We start from the raw sequence: 14,508 nt of genomic DNA, 5'->3' as shown, positions 1-14,508 counted from the left end.
TTGCCATTACCCTTATAACGCTTCTGTTTTCCCTGTATTTACTCTACTGTCCATCTCTCTCTCTAGACTGTCAGCTCCTTGTAGACAGGGATTGTGTCTTCCAAATCTGTTGTATTTGTACTCTTCTGAGTGCTTAGTGCAGTGTTCTGCCCATGGTAAGCACTCATCAAATACCACTCATTGAAAGGTGCTCTGTAAGTGCAGCTCTGGGTGCCCCAGAAGACTTCAACTGCCCCAGAAGTTAGCTTTGAAAGCTTCAAGACTCTTGAAACGATCTGGGAGCAGGGGCATAATGCAAATCTAAGTGAGGAGGCAGACCCAGGCCAGTGGCTCTTGTGGGATTTCCCTGAAGGTCACAAGGGTATAAAATCATTAGGCAGGCCCTTGGCAAATTTACATATGATCTGCGTCCCGTTTGCATAAGGCTCCATAGGTTTCAAGCAATTTTCCAGTTAAAATGTTAACACCGCTACCCTAAAGGTGTCACTTCTTGATTTTTCTCTACTCTGTTTCTTCTCACCCACCCACTATCATTCTCCAGCAGAAGTGATCGGCAAAGGCGCGGAGGAAGGGACACATTGGGAGCCAGGCAAGGTGTTGGGGGAAAGAGAAAGAGAGAGAGCTAGAAAGAGGAGGGGAAAGCGTGGTGGAGGCCATCGAAATGTTTCCCCTGGAGTAGCACTAAGGAAGGAGTGACATTTATCCACTATTTCCTGCCCTTTGAGGGGAAACAGGAAGTGGTTCTAGGTGAATCCATTGAGTTTGGGGGGAATTGCATGAGCCCAGGGGTCATTTGGAAGGGTGGGTGGCCCGGGTTGGAGCCAGGCTCCATTCCCCACCCAAAAAGGGGTCCAGGCCACGATTTACGTGGCCTGGAGAATGTTAATAATCATGGTATTTGTGAACTGTTTACTATGTTCCAAGCACTATATTAAGCACTGTGGTAGATACAAGGTAATCAGGTTGGACACAGTCCCTGTCCCACATGGGGCTCACAGTCTAAGTAGAAGGGAGAACCTCTGTTTTACAGATGAAGAAACCGAGGTCCAGAGAAGTGAGATGACTTGCCCCAGGTAGTCACCTAGTGGGCAAATGGTGGAGCCGGGACTCAAACCCAGGTCTTCTGATGCCCAGGCTCTTTCCACTAGGCTACGCTTCTTCCCGAATTACCTGGAATAAATCTGCACCTCCATGGTGAGGGGGCAGAGGCTCCCCAGGTCTAGAGGTTTTCTGGATCCGGTTTGTGTTCCCAGCATCTGTTACCCTTGGGGGTGGACCCTCCAGAGGAGCCCCGAGTCACTTTAGTTGGAGTAGAGCCCCAGTGAACACAGCATCATGGGGAAAGAACCCCAGACACACTTTTGGGGGGACTCTCAGCACAGGTGATGCAGATTCATCATCATCATCATCCATAACCCTAATGGTGGTATTTAAGCACTTACTATGTGCCAGGCACTGTACTAAGCGTTAGGGTAGATAGAAGATCATCAGGTCAGACCCAAATCCCTGTCTTACATGGCTGCTCAGGGGCTAAGGAGAAAGGAGCACCGTTACCATGGTTCAGGAAACAGGAATCCTCTAGAGAGGTCTCCCAGTTTTGACACAGCTTAACCCTGCATAACCTGAGAGGCACAAGGTAGTCAAAGGGTTAAAGATCATTACAGCTGCAGAACGCTTTGTTTCCCAAGGGGCAGAGGACAGCTGTCACTCTGCTTCTTGCGGGTCAAGACTAATTAAGCAAGGGTTCCACCAGCAGAGGAGGAGATGGTTCTGTCCTTCAAGGTAGAAATAGTAGTAATGGTTATCATTGGGGCCCACTGAATGCAGTGCGCTGGACTAAGCCTTTGAGAAAGTGCCACCAAGAGCAGGGAAACGGTCCCTGCCCACAAGGAATTTACACAGTGAAGCAGGAGATGGGCGTGAAAGAATTTACCAATCGAACAATCAGAGTAAATAAGTGAATGTACAGTTGAATTAACCTATATTTACAAGGGCTGAGTGGGATCAATCAATCAATCAATTGTATTTATTCATCATCAATTGTATTGAACGCTTACTGTGTGCAGAGCACTGTACTAAGCGCTTAGCACTGCAGAGCACTGTACTAAGCGCTTGGGAAGTACAAGTTGGCAACATATAGAGACAGTCCCTACCCAACAGTGGGCTCACAGTCTAGAAGGGGGAGACAGAGAACAAAATGAAACATATTAACAAAATAAAATAAATAGAATAGATATGTACAAGTAAAATAGAGTAATAAATATGTACAAACATATATACAGGTGCTGTGGGGAAGGGAAGGAGGTAAGACGGGGGGATGGAAAGGGGGACGAGGGGGAGAGGAAGGAGGGGGCTCAGTCTGGGAAGGCCTCCTGGAGGAGGTGAGCTCTCAGTAGGGCCTTGAAGGGAGGAAGAGAGCTAGCTTGGCGGATGGACAGAGGGAGGGCATTCCAGGCCAGTGGGAGGACGTGGGCTGGGGGTCGACAGCGGGACAGGCGAGAATGAGGCATGGTGAGGAGATGAGCGGAGGGTGAGGGCGGGGCTGTAGAAGGAGAGAAGAGAGGTGAGGTAGGAGGGGGCGAGGTGATGGAGAGCCTTGAAGCCGAGGGTGAGGAGTTTCTGCCTGATGTGCAGATTGGTAGCCACTGGAGATTTTTGAGGAGGGGAGTAACATGCCCAGAGCATTTCTGGACAAAGACAATCCGGGCAGTGGCGTGAAGCATGGATTGAAGTGGGGAGAGACACGAGGATGGGAGATCGGAGAGGAGGCTGATACAGTAGTCCAGATGGGATAGGATGAGAGCTTGAACGAGCAGGGTAGCGGTTTGGATGGAGAGGAAAGGGCGGATCTTGGCAATGTTGCGGAGCTGAGACCGGCAGGTTTTGGTGACGGCTTGGATGTGAGGGCTGAACGAGAGAGCAGAGTCGAGGGTGACACCAAGGTTGCGGGCCTGTGAGACGGGAAGGATGGTAGTGCCGTCAACAGTGATGGGAAAGTCAGGGAGAGGGCAGGGTTTGGGAGGGAAGACAAGGAGTTCAGTCTTGGACATGTTGAGTTTTAGGTGGCGGGCAGACATCCAGATGGAGATGTCCTGAAGGCAGGAGGAGATGCGAGCCTGGAGAGAGGGGGAGAGAGCAGGGGCAGAGATGTAGATTTGGGTGTCATCAGCATAGAGAAGATAGTTGAAGCCGTGGGAGCGAATGAGGTCACCAAGGGAGTGAGTATAGATCCAGAACAGAAGGGGACCAAGAACTGAACCTTGAGGAACCCCCACAGTAAGGGGATGGGAGGGGGAGGAGGAGCCTGCAAAAGAGACTGAGAATGAACGACTGGAGAGATAAGAGGAGAACCAGGAGAGGACGGAGTCTGTGAAGCCAAGGTTGGATAGTGTTTTGAGGAGAAGGGGGTGGTCCACAGTGTCGAAGGCAGCTGAGAGGTCGAGGAGGATTAGGATAGAGTATGAGCCGTTGGATTTGGCAAACAGGAGGTCATTGGTGACCTATGAGAGGGCAGTTTCCGTGGAATGTAGGGAACGGAAGGCAGACTGTAAATAATCATCTATCCTTTAGGTGCTAGAGGTGCCTGATGGGTTTCTGTGGCTCAGGGGTGTTGGGAATTAGGGAAGGCTGATGCGGGGAGGTGGGATTTTAGGGGGGCTTTGAAGATGGGGAAGAGATGGGGGCCAGGAGATTTGGGGAGGGATGGTGTTCCTGTATGGGGGAAGCGTGATTGAGGGGGCGGAGGCGGGAGGCTGAGTAGCAGGTAGAGTCAGGAGAGATGAAGAGAGTGACTGGGGGAATCATGGGGAAAGAGGGCAGATCTCTGTACTGCCCTCTCTCCCTCCCTTGCTGTCCCCTCCCCCATCATGCTCCCACCCCTTCAAAGAGTCAAAATCTTGGCCCAGATGCCTTCTTTCCTGATCCCCTTTTCACAACCTCACTCTTGGTAACATTTGAGCCCATCACCGCCTTGGTCTGGGCCATTTTTTCCCTGTCTGCAAAATGAGGTGATTCCACCGACCTCAGACACAGAGTCAGAAACTTCTCAGGGCATCAAAAACACTCATCAACACGTCAAAGAAGTTGCATGGCCCCATGCAGGCTGTCCGAGCATCTCTGAAGAGCAAAGATGGCACCCCCTCCCCCTCCCCAATCACAGGCAAGGAAGGAATCCTGAAGAGATGGTGACAATACTTGGCCATCCTCCCCAAGCCACCCTCTACTCTGGAAGAGGAGGTCCTGTGAAACAGATGACCTTTCAGCATGCGAAGACATGGCCCTCGCCCCAGCTGGCAGGGAAGTCACTGCTGCGGGCGTGACCATGCAAAACGGCCAAGCACCGGGGCCTTTGCACCGAGATCCTCGAGCACTGGGGCAGGAGGGGGTAGTGACACCCTGCTTACCCATCTGCCCGAGCTCTTCTTCAGCATATGGACCATTGAGGGAATGCCATTGTCATCACTGTCGTCAAGAAGAAGGGGGAAAGCGGGGGAAGAAGAAAAAGTCCCAGAATGGCTGTGCTGGTATGAAAATTAATTTCCTTGCCAAGGCAGCAGTGGGAGGTGATGCCCCCAGGCATGTGAACCCTGCCCTTTCCCCAGTCCCCCTACTCTAGGGGTGGTCTGGGCCTTTCCCCTGGTGACAGGTCCATCTCATGCCTGCCTCCCCTCCCACCCCCGACAAGGTGCCCTAAAAGAGCCAGCGCCATGCTAGGTGCCTGGGCTGGAGGAAGCCATAGTGCTGGGAGCTCTACATGACTTCCCTGTCACACCCCGATGGCACTTATGGGTAAATCTCATCTACATACACCAGTTTTTGTTTCTGTTTCTTTAGTAAGTACTTACACTGTGTCAGACACTCTACTAAGTGCTGAGGTAGATGCAAAATAATCAGGTTGGACACAGGCCCTGTCCCACACGGGGCTCACAGTCTTAATCCCCATTTTGCTGATGAGGTAACTGAGGTGCAGAGAAGTTAAATGTCACACAGCAGACAAGTGGTGGAGTGAGATTAGAACCCAAGTTCTCTGACTCCCAGGCCTGTGCTCTTTCTACTAGACCATGCTGCTGCTTGTGAATATTTATTCATACATCATCTTTACATCTTTTCATAGTCTTGCTAGTGCCAATTGTGTCTTTGTTCTTCCTACTGGTAGATAGTTTGTACTGCCTTGTGGCTCCCTCCCTGTTGGATTGTTAGTTTCTGGATCCTCTCCGCGTATTGTACTCTCCCAATAAGTACTCTCTTGCACACAGTAAACGCTCAAAAACTACCACTGATGATGATGAAGAGGCCAGTCCCCCCCCCCCCCCCACTCCAGTCAATCAATCAATGGTATTTATTGAGCATTCACTGGGTGCAGAGCACTGGGCTCTGGTATCTCCACCACCCTGACTCCTGGACCCGCCAATCCGAGCCTTTCCGAATCGTCATCTGTCCCCCCAGAGAGCAGTTGGTTCTGTGTGTCTCGGTCTGATTCCTCCAGATGCCCCAGGCTGCCTTTCCCTGCCCTTTCCCCATTCCGGGGCTGACCCTGGGCCTGCTCCATGCCTCTGGTCCCTGGCTCGAAACTATTTTTACCTCTATACTCGGGAGAAAGGTCAAAGTGCGACAAGTGTTGAGACATCTCATCACTGTCCATTGCCGGTCAGATGGGAAGAAGAGTCTTCCCTGGTGTGACCACTGAAGAATATCATCAACCAAACGCTCCCGGAATCACCAGTGCATCTTCCGGCCAGAGCGCACGTGGCCCGGCGGACAGGACCTCTGCGGCCTGTTGGCCCTAGGAAGGGTGCGAGGAGCAGCTCCCGGATCGTTTTCTCAGTTTCATAGACACCGTTGGTAAATCCAGACCTGGGAAATCGCTTAGGAAGTTTGGCCGTTCTGAGAAATTCATTACGATTCTGAGACTTCTTCTTGATCGTGTGGCTGGCTGGGCGACTCGTGAGCTGGGAATGCCATGTCTGAATCCATACCCCGATGTCAGTGGAGTAAAACAGGAATGCACAATGGGACTGGTCCCGTTGGATTTGTTCCATGCAGCCGTGCTGAGGAAAGCAACAAGGGACCTGGGCATAGGGGTTAGCATCCACTTTTGCTCCTCAGGGAAATAAGACTTACCACGACCATCACCCCCGGCCCTGGGGACCGTTGTTTATTATTATAATACTACTATAATGTAGTTGTTAAACACTTACTATGTGCCAGGCACTGTACTAAACACTGGGGTGGATACAAGGTAATAGGGTTGGACACAGTCCCTGTCCCACATTGGGCACACAGTCTTAATCCCTATTTTACAGATAAGGTAACTGAGGCACAGAGAAGTGAGGTGACTTGCCCAAGGTCACACAGTAGACAAATAGCAGAGCCGGAATTAGAACCCAGGTCCTTCTCAGACTCTGTCTGCTAAGTCACTCTGCTCCCCCTTAGATGAGGAGTCCCATGTGGGACAGGGCTTTGTGCGATCCGATGATCTTGGAGAAGAAGCGTGGCTCAGTGGAAAGAGCCTGGGCTTTGGAGTCAGAGGTCATGGGTTCAAATTCCAGCTCCCCCACTTGTCAGCTGTGTGACTTTGGGCAAGTCACTTAACTTCTCTGCGCCTCAGTTCCCTCATCTGTAAAATGGTGATTAAGACTGTGAGCCCCCTGTGGGACAACCTGATCACCTTGTAACCTCCCCAGCGCTTAGAACAGTGCTTTGCACATAGTAAGCGCCTAACAAATACCATTATTATTATTATTATTGGAGCTCCACCAGTGCTCAGTAAGGTGCTTGGCACATGGCAAGCGCTGAACAAATAACACTCTGAGGACGACAGTGACTGCTCTCTAGAGGCACACACTCAAAATGATCAGCAAATGATTGTAAAAGTGCTTCACTGGATCAGCCAGGTCTTTTGATTGGACTGATGATAGGTCAGCAGTGTGGTCTAGTGGATAAAGCACAGGCCTGGGAGTCAGAAGGCCTAGGTTCTAATCCTGGCTCCACTGCTTCTGGGTGAATGTGGGCAAATTGAGCCCTGTACTAAGTCCTTGGGGGAGAGTACAAGAGAATAAATAGAGATGATCCCTGCCCTCAAGGAATTTATACTCTGAATGGGTTGGGGGAAGGGGGGAAGCTTGAAGGGGGCTGGGGGTGGGGGGGAAGGGAGAGAGAGAGAGAGAGAGAGTGTGTGTGTGTGTGTGTGTGAGAGAGAGAGAGACATTCTAACCATGCAGGGAAGGATCACTGTATCCATCACAAGTTATCCAGAGCAGAGTGCTGGGCTCTGTCTTTTCTCCAGTTAAATTCCACCAGTTAATCCTGTCAAAACTGAATCAAGAGAGACTAGAAGGGAGAAGCAAAGTACGCCCAGTTCTGCCGCAAGTCTGTCTGAATGGGACCCAATTGCAATGTCAGAATGATAATAAGTAATAATTGCAGCATCTGTTAAGCGCTTACTATGGGCCGAGCGCTGGAGTAGAGACAAGGTCATCGTATTGGACACCATCCCTGTCCCACACGGGATTCATGCTTTAAGTAGGAGGGAGAACAGGTATTGAGTCCCCATTTTGCAGATGAGGAAATGGAGGCCCAGGGAAGCTAAATGACTTTACTCAAGGTCGCATACAGCAGGCTAGGGGCAAAGCCAGGATGAGAACCCAGGTCCTCTGACTCCTAAACCCTGGCTTTTTCCACTAAGGCCATGGTCATGCATATATGTGGGGCATCAGTTAAGCTGCGCCTGCTCTAGCATGGAGGTTTGTTAGGAACATAACACTGCCCTCACCCCAGTATCTTAGTATAAGTTAACTTTGTCATTAGCTTACTGCCCGATTATAACTCAGGTCCACCCCGATTTCTCCTAGGTCACAAAGAAGGCTGATTTTCCTGTCTGTTTTCCCAGCAAGCACAGACTCTCCCGCCTCCAGTCCTTGGCTCACACCCTGCCCCCTGCCTGAAATCCTCTCCCCTTTCAAATCTGCCAGGCCAAAGCTCTCCTCAGCTTCAAAGCCTTTCTGAAAACCCACCTCCTCCAGGAGGCTTTCCCCAGCTGAATTTCCACCTCCCCAAGTCATGCCATCTCAACAGCCATCATTAGTGTGCGCGCACACACATCTACATACACAAACATTTACGTTATAGACACATACTCGTGTACAGTGGGTTTACACGTTCCACTTATTTCTTTTTTCATTTTTCCTTCACCTTCCTATTACCAGTTGTATGTGTTTTTCCTCTTGCTCCCACAACTTGATAATTTGTCTGCGTATTAGATGATAAATTTCTTGAGGGCAGGAACGATGTCTCTTTCTTTTTCTTCCAAGCACCTATGCCAGAGCTCTGCACCCAGGAGGTATTCAGTAAATACTACTATTGATTCTCGGCTAGGTCTCTCCATGAACTTATGCCCCAGGGAAAGCTAACTGACCAGTAACTCTAGACTGGTGTTTGGGAGGCATCTCAATAATAATATAATCATTGTGGTATTTATTAAGCGCTTAATATGTGCCAGGCACTTTACTAAATGCTGAGGTAGATACAAGATCATCAGGTGCCACATGGGGCTCACAGTCTAAAGAAGAGGGAGAACAGGTTTGAACCCCCATTTTGCAGATGAGGGGACTGAGGAACAGATAAGTGATTTGCCCAAGGTTACCCAGCAGACAAGTGATGGAGCCAAAATTTGAATCCAGGTCCTCTGATTCCCAGGCCTGGGCTATTTCCACTAGGCCATGCTGCTTCTGAAGGTATCTATTATTTAAAATACGCTGTTAATTGCTGCTGTTGTTGAAGACATCCTGATGAATGATTTGATTTGCTTACTTGTGCCCTGAAGCAAATTGATTCTGAAGGGTGTAGTACAGTTTTATTTGATAAGAGGTAACAGAAAGGGAGATTAGTCCATTTCTTGTAGGTCTCTTTACCCATTCCCCTCTCTCCCCACCTGATTTCTTTTAAGCCATGGGCCTGTGGCTACTTGTGTGACAAGTCTTGATAGTTTCCTAAAAAGGTCTTTGGGCTCTTCGGACCAAAGAGAATGGCTGGAAATATCTAGGTTCCTCCCCTCCCGCTGCCAGCAGCCAAGAAGATATTGTTGGTTCGGTTGATTACTTGACCTGAGCACATCAGCTACCCTGTTTGGGTTTTGGGGGCCTTCAAATGGTATTTGCTAAGCACTTGCTATGTACCAAGCACTGTACTAAGCGCTGGGGTAGATACAAGCTAATCAGGTTGGACATAGTCCATGTCCCAGTTGGGGCTCACAGTCCTAATTCCCATTTTACAGATGAGGTAACTGAGGCACAGAGAACTTAAGTGACTTGCCCAAAGTCATGCAGTAGACAGGTGGCAGAGTTGGGATTAGAACCCAGGTCCTCTGACTCCCAGGCCTGGGGTCTTTCCACTAGGCCAAGCTTTGGTTACAGCTGATCCTTCTAGACTGTGAGCCCATTGTTGGGTAGGGACTGTCTCTATATGTTGCCGACTTGTACTTCCCAAGCGCTTAGTACAGTGCTCTGCACACAGTAAGCGCTCAATAAATACCACTGAATGAATGCATGAATCCTTAGCAACTGATCCTCAGGCAAGATTTTGCTGGTGATTGGGCTTGTCATATATTAGGTCCTGCCCTCAAGGAGCTTTCAGTCAACAAAGCCAAACCCTCAGAAGCAACATAAGTGGGTCCCCTGGGGGCCACTCAAGAGGATGATAAATGATAGGATGATAGAGAAGCAGCTTAGTGTAGTGGAAAGAGCCTGGGCCTGGGAGTCAGAGGACTCCTGGCTCCACCACTTACCTGCCTTGTGACAGTGAGAAAGTCATTTCATTTCTCTGGGTCTCAGTTTCAAAATGAGGATTTAATACCTGTTCTCCCTCCTACTTAGGCTGTGCACCCCATGTGGGACCTGCTTATGTGGTATTGCCCCCAGTGCTTAGAACAGCACATATTAAACACTTAACAACTATGACACATTAATTATTAAGGTAGTAAGCCCCTCGAGAGCAAGGCCCAGGGTCTTCGACTTCTCTCCCAAGTGCCAAGTCCTGTGCTCAGTAACAGCTGTTGAATAAAGGTGGAAGGATGAATCTGGAAAGGGAAGCGGCATGGCCTAGGGGAATGAGTACGGGACCAGGAATCAGGTAACCTGGGTTCCCCTCCCTACTGGGTGATCTTGGGCATGTCGTTTCACTTCTCTGGGCCTCATTCAGTAAAGTGGGGATTCAATCCTTGTTCTTCCTGCCCCTTAATAATTGTGGTATTTGTTAAGCACTTACTATGTGCCAGGCACTATACTAAGCGCTGGGGTGGATATAAGTAAATCAAGTTGGACGCAGTCCCTGTCCCACGTAGGGCTCACAGCCGCAATCCCCATTTTACTTGATGAGGTAACTCAGGCCCAGAGAAGTGAAGTAACTAGACTTCGGGCTGCGAAGCCCTATCTGGGACAGGGATTGGGTCCAATCTGATTGTATGGTATCGACCCCAGTGCTTGGCACATAGTGAGCGCTTAACAAATACCATGACGACGATGGTGAACGTTTCCTGGTGGAGGAGGTAGCCTGAAGTTGTGATTTCAGGAGAGGAAGTCTGGGGTTGGCAGAGGGGAGCAGGGAGGCAGCACCACACGAAATAGCTAATCTCTTGGGACGGAAGAACCTCTAGGCCTGGAACGCAGAGGGCAAATGGGCCAAAACCCAGCAGGGGGCAGGCTGGGGTTAAGCAGGTGGAGTGTTTGGAAAGCTGGAGCTATAAACAAATTCCGGAGGAGGGCCCTGGGACCCTGGCAGGAAATCCTGCGGACCCATTGTGCGGAGTCCAGCGTGTGTCGAGCTTCAATGTGGGATTTCCAGATTTCAGGAATTATGAATTATTGAGAAGCTGCCGCACGTAGGGCTGCTCTTCTCCATTTCCTACAAATCAAATTATCGGCACAGAGATTTGATTGCCGATGTCATTAGATGATCTTTTCATTGTTGCTTTTAAAGTCTCCTTTTGTCCTGAAGCGTGATATGGTTAAAGTGTTATACGGCAGGGGGTCCTGAAACCAGCCAGGGACCACCCAGAGGAAGAGGAGGAGGAGGGAAGCAGTTGCTCCAGGTGAACAGATTGACACGAGATCACTTCATGTAAATCAGCTCCTCCAGTCCAGCTGGTGAAGCAGCATGGCCTAGTGGATAGACCACAGGCCTGGGAGTCAGGAGGACCTGGGTTCTGGTCCCAGCTCTGCCAGTTGTCTGTTGTATGTGACCTTGGACAAGTCACTTCACTTCTCTGTGCCTTAGTAACCTCATCTGTAAAATGGGATTAAGACTGTGAGCCCCATGTGGGTCAGGGATTGTGTCCACCCTGATTAACTTGTATCTACCCCATCATCATCATCAATCGTATTTATTGAGTGCTTACTATGTGCAGAGCACTGTACCCCAGTGATTAGTACAGTGCCTGGCACAGAGTAAGCACTTAAATGCTATTAAAAAAAAATCAGGCAGGAAGGCTCCCAAGAGCACAGGCCTGGGACCACACACTGTTGTCTTTCTCTAATTTTAAAGATATTCAAGAGTAGAGGCTTTCACTGCTTTCTTGGTGATCAGTCAGGAACTTCTGATCTGATGTGATGCCAATTTGTACTTCCCAAGCGCTTAGTACAGTGCTCTGCACATAGTAAGCGCTCAATAAATACGATTGATTGATTGATTGATTCTTCCCTCCTGTCTTCGCCACCCTCCCCCCAGTTACAATTTTAGTCCCTATTTCCTCTCACTAGGCCTTCCCTGGACTTGAAGCTCAACTGGTCAGTATTCTCCTTGTTAATTCCTCTCCCCCACCCCCAACCCCCAAACACCCTGCCCTGTCCAGGTAGTTTTTAGGATTTCACAGATGGGGTAGGATGGGGAGATGACTTTTGGTTTCAGAGGAAGAAGCAGCGTGACCTAGTGGATAGAGTCTGGGTCTGGGAGTCAGAAGGACCTGGGGTTTAGTCCCAGCTCCACCACTTTTCTCCTGTGTGACTCTGGGCAAGTCACTTAACTTCTTGGTGCCTCAGTTACCTCATCTGTAAAATGGGGATTAAGACTATGAGCCCCACGTGGGTCCTGGACTGGGTCCAACCTGATTAGCTTGTATCTATCCCAGGGCTTAGGACAGTGCCTAGTAAATGGTAAGCACTTAAATATCATTTTTTAAAAAAAGGCTGAAACTCTGAGAGGTTGCCTCAGGGGCAGAGGCACAGTGGCCAAGTGGAAAGAGCCCAGGCCTTGGGGTCAGGGGAACTGAGTTCTAATCCTGGCTCTGCCACTGGCCTGCTATGTGACCTGGGGCAAATCACTTGGTTTCTTTGGGCCTCAGTTTCCTCATCTATAAAACGTGGATGTGTTACATGTTCTCCCTCTTAGACTGCGAGACTAGCATTGGGCAGGGACTGTGTTTGGCACATAGTAAGCACTTAACAGATACCACTGTTGAAGCAGCGTGGCTCAGTGGAAAGAGCATGGACTTGGGAGTCAGGGGTCATGGGTTCTAATCCTGGCTCTGCCACTTGTCAGCTGTGTGACTTTGGGCAAGTCACTTAACTTCTCTGTGCCTCAGTTACCTCATCTGTAAAATAGGGATGAAGACTGTGAGCCCCATGAGGGACAACCTGATTACCTTGTATCTTCCCTGGAGTTTAGAACAGTGCTTGGCACATAGCAAGTGCTTAACAAATATCATCATCATCATCATCATCACTGTTGCTATTATTATTACTAGTATTGTTAGAGATCTGATTATATCCCCCACTGAAGGTATTTCTGTGGTTAGAACCTTGTAGCTTGGGTCTCCAAATTCATTCATTCAGTCGTATTTATTGAGCGCTTACTGTGTGCAGAGTACTGTAATAAGCGCTTGGGAAGTACAAGTTGGCAACATATAGAAATGGTCCCTACCCAACAGCGGGCTCACAGTCTAGAAGGGGGAGACAGACAGCAAAACATATTAATAAAATAAATAGAATAGCAAATCTATCCAAATCTCTCCACCCTCAAAAATATTCTCCACTCACCCATTCCACCCCCACCAACTCCTCATGATAATGGACCTGATAGTAAGGCATACTGAGAAGCAGCATGGCCTAGTGGATAGAGCACGAACCTGGGAGTCAGGAGGACCTGGGTTCTAATCCCGGCTCTGCCACTTGTCTGCTGCGTGATCTTGGACAAGTCACTTCACTTCTCTGTGCCTCAGTTATCTCATCTCTAAAATAGGGATGAAGGCTGTGTGCCCCATGTGTGACATGGACTGTGTCCAATATGATTTGCTTTATATCTACCGCAGCACTTGGTACAGTGCCTGGAACCTAGTAAGCGCTAAACAAGTACCATTTAAAAAAAAAAAGAAGGAGCAGCCAGGGCATATCACCACCTGTGGCGCCTCCACTTTCCTCCCTTGGCTGCTTTCATCTCAGCCGGTCAGCAGTAGCTATGGAGGTCTAGCAGATGGGGAGTGGGAACTTAAGGTCACCTTGAAAGCTCCATGTGGGCATCAGCAGGGGAGGGGGCCTGAAGGCACAACTTGACTCATTCACAGTTAAACAATCAGTCGTTTTTATGCACCTGCCTCTTCCAGCTGTGGATCTGCTTCCCCAGGGTGTGCCCCCTTGGCTAATGTCCCTCTTTCCCTACCCTCTGCAGGGAAGTAAGGGTTGCGGGCCCCAAAGTGGTCCTTACCACATGCCCTTGGAGTGCATCATCATTTGGGTTCTCCGTGCCTTGGCCATCTCCATTCATAACTAATAAGTGTAGGGATGTTTGGGAGATGGAGGTTGGCTGCATCTCCCATTTTGTTGCCCTTGTGCCTGTGTGCATCGGGTCGAGTTGTTAAGCGAGAGTGTGCAGGGAGGGAGGGGTGCTGTCATCATAATAGTGTGGTATCTGTGCAGAATTTACTATGTGCTAAGCACAGGGCTAGATGCAAGATGATCAGGTTGGATGCAGTCCCTGTCCCACATGGAGCTCGCAGTCTGAGAAGGAGGGTGAGAGAACGAGAATCTTATCTCCAGTTTACTGATGAGGAAACTGAGGCCCAGAAAAGTAGAGTGACTTACCACAGGTCACACAGCAGGCAGGCAGCAGAGCCAGGATTAGAACCCAGGGCCTCTGACTCGCAGGCTCTTTTCACTCTCAACCAGTTAATCAATCAGTCATTGGTATCTGTTGAGTGCTTACTGTGTTAGAGCAGTGGACTGAGCTCTTGGGAGAGGACAATACAATAAATAGAGTAGGTAGACATTATCCCTGCCCTCAAGGAACTGACAGTTGAGTGGGGGTGACAGACAGGAAGGGGAAGAAGCAGCATCTATGGATATGGACCTAAGTGATGTGGGATTGGGAGTGGAGTGAGGATTAGCGGGGAGAGACCCAAGGGCATAGGCAATGAGCAGGGGAAGAACAGGCCCCAGCAATGCTCTCTGACCTTCTCTGTTCCCTCCACCCTGCACCCCGCCAGCTCTGACCTTTCATTTTGTGTTGGGTTGTTCTGGGAAGTGA

The 14,508-nt window shown here is 49.6% G+C and overlaps 1 protein-coding gene across 6 annotated transcripts in view; it reads left to right on the top strand.

Moving 5' to 3' along the window:
- The window catches only part of CELF5 (CUGBP Elav-like family member 5), an 85,435-nt gene that overhangs the window by 36,387 nt on the left and 34,540 nt on the right, over nucleotides 1–14,508 (top strand). The window lies entirely within an intron of this gene.

Source organism: Tachyglossus aculeatus, chromosome X1 (assembly GCF_015852505.1).
Source record: "Tachyglossus aculeatus isolate mTacAcu1 chromosome X1, mTacAcu1.pri, whole genome shotgun sequence".
Lineage (NCBI taxonomy): Eukaryota > Metazoa > Chordata > Mammalia > Monotremata > Tachyglossidae > Tachyglossus > Tachyglossus aculeatus.
Note: the sequence above shows the minus strand (reverse complement) of the source record. Positions and strands in the feature narration are given on the sequence as shown.